General features: G+C 47.3%; 1 pseudogene across 1 annotated transcript; it reads right to left on the minus strand.

The window, feature by feature from the left end:
- Window positions 1–703: 703 nt before the first annotated feature.
- LOC307095957 (WD repeat domain phosphoinositide-interacting protein 2-like) lies at window positions 704–1576 on the minus strand (annotated as a pseudogene). Its single transcript has one exon. The product of its transcript is annotated as a WD repeat domain phosphoinositide-interacting protein 2-like (transcript).
- Window positions 1577–2455: the final 879 nt, after the last annotated feature.

Consider the following 2455-nt stretch of genomic DNA (forward strand, 5'->3'; position numbering starts at 1 on the left):
ACGTGAGTTTCAGTTTTGTCTCCTTGGTAGCCTCTGCCCCCGTGGCCTCCATGCCCAGCACCTGCCTTGGGATCCCCTCGCCTGCTGGCGGGGCCCCAGCACTGATCACATATCTTTTGGAACCCGGGTTTCTTCTCCAGGGAGGGCTCAGTTCGCCCCACTGGGTGAGAGACAGGGGATCTGTTCTTTTTTATGTTCCAATTCGGAAAAAAATTTAATTAACAAAATAAAGCGAAGGACATGGTCCAGGAGAAGTTGTGGGAGGACCCCTGCCACCCCGCCCTGGGCTTGGGACCTGGTCAAGCAGAACCAGCTGGACTAGCAGACCTGCTCTGCACTGCACACCCCGTGTGCACAGCTGAGAAACCACACAGCTGCTGGTAACCAGTGGCTCCTGGCTGCCCTGTGCTGGCTTGGCACATGAATGCACGCAAACAAAGCAAGGAGCTTTCAAGGGCTTCACCAGTTAATTTTGGCAAAAAGAGAAAACAAACAAAAAGCTAAATTCATAGCAGATTAAAAGCCACTGAAGTGAAAACCATGTATTTCTCAGTAGGAAAAGTGACTACAACTACAATTTTTTTCTCTTTTTAAGTCTCTGCCATCCTCTCCCCCAACTCAGATCAAAGTTCATAGCAGCATAACACAAAGTCCTCTGTCAGTCAGTGTTCTCTGCTATGGGATCAGAGTTCACAGCTCAAGTTCAGTCCGTCTGGAGAATCAAGGGAGGGTGCTCACTGTCTTCCTCCAGCCTCAGGGCGCTGGCTTCCTCTTCCAGGCACCGCCCACAGTCCCCCACTGGTCTGTGTAGGCCAGTCTCATGGGAGATGCAGGAGATGCAGCTGTGCTCTAGGTCTGAGTTACCAAGGGGCAGTCATGAGAGGCAGAGTCTAAGATATCACTGGTTGTCTCCATGCTACCATCCAACTTGTGCTGCTTCATGAGCGTGCACTTGCCACCCTCCTGAGGGTCCAGGTTGTACATGTACAAGTACCCATCAGATGCTCCCACCAGCAGTTGGGGGATCTTCTGAATTGTGGTCAGGGAACAGATGTTCTTGTGGCAGCAGAAAGGCAGGCAGATCATGGCGAAGGCCCTGCCCTGGTTGAACATCTCTGTGACCTGGGAGGGCAGGTAGCTGGTGGAGGCCAGGAGCACCTTCCTGAAGTAGCCAGTCCAGGTGGTAGGCTTTTCCTTCACAGTCTCAAGGTTGAAGATGTGCACAGTCTCCGTGTTGCTGGAGGTGGAAAGGAACATGCCGTCCATGCTGAAGGCCAGCGAGCAGATGCTCACACACCTCTTAACTCCTCTCCAGAACTCAAATAGTTTCTGTCCCTCTGGAATGGAAAACATCCTAATCACGGTCCCCTTCTTGGAAGCAATGGCATCGAAAGCCAGCGCTGCTAAAGGACTATCATGAGCGGGGATCATGTTGGCAGCTCTCAAGTTAATGGTGTAGAAGACCTGCACCTCTCTGATGCTGGCGCTGCCAGGGTAGTCCAGGTAGCAGTTGCTATTGTTGCACAAAGGCCTGCCGTGTTCAGGGTGTCTCCTGGATGGTGTGCAGCACCTTCATATCCTGAATGTAGTGGATGTACAGAGATTCCTCCAGGCACACGATGAGCCTCTGCCTGTTCAGCTTCACAGCCAGGATGGTGTTGGAGTAGCTGTAGTTGCAGATCTCAGTCCCTTTTTAAAGTGGCAAACTGTTAGCTGCCGAGGAGCTTTAAGGCTGACGATGGCCACCAAGCTGCTCGAGAACAATCTTTCCACGATGCACACGTCTTCAGTATCAGTGCATTCAGAGATCTGTTCCAGCTTATCCACAGAAGAAAGGGAGAAAAATTTATAACCAGAATTACTCTCTTTCTAACTCTTTGATCTGTAGGGTTATATAATTTATTGCCATTGTTTCTTATTTTTTGAGATAGGCTTGTAGAGCTATGAACTTCCCTCTTAAGACTGCTTTCACTGTGTCCCATAGATTTTGGATTGTTGTGTTTTCATTGTCATTTGTTGCCATGATGCTTTTTATTTCATCTATGCTCAATTAATATTTGACAAAGGAGGCAAGAGCATAAAATGGAGTCAAAATAGTCTCTTTAATAAATGGTGCTGGGAAATTTGGACAGATATATGCAAAAAATGGAAATAGATCACCAACTTACACCATACACAAAAACAAACTCAAAATGGCTAAAGGACTTGAATGTTAGATGGGAAACCATAAAAAAAACTACAAGAGTCAATAGGCAGCAAATTAGCAGACATATGTTGCAGCAATATTTTACAGACATAGGTCCTAAGGCAATGGAGACTAAATGGGACTACATCAAAATAAAAAGCTTCTGCACAGCAAAAGGAACCATCAACAAAACAACAAGAAAACCCACTGCTTGGGAGAACGTATTTCCTAATGATATTTCTGATAAAGGCTTAATCTCCAACATTTATA

The sequence above is a fragment of the Cnephaeus nilssonii genome (genome assembly GCF_951640355.1).
Source record: "Cnephaeus nilssonii genome assembly, chromosome: X".
Taxonomy (NCBI): domain Eukaryota; kingdom Metazoa; phylum Chordata; class Mammalia; order Chiroptera; family Vespertilionidae; genus Cnephaeus; species Cnephaeus nilssonii.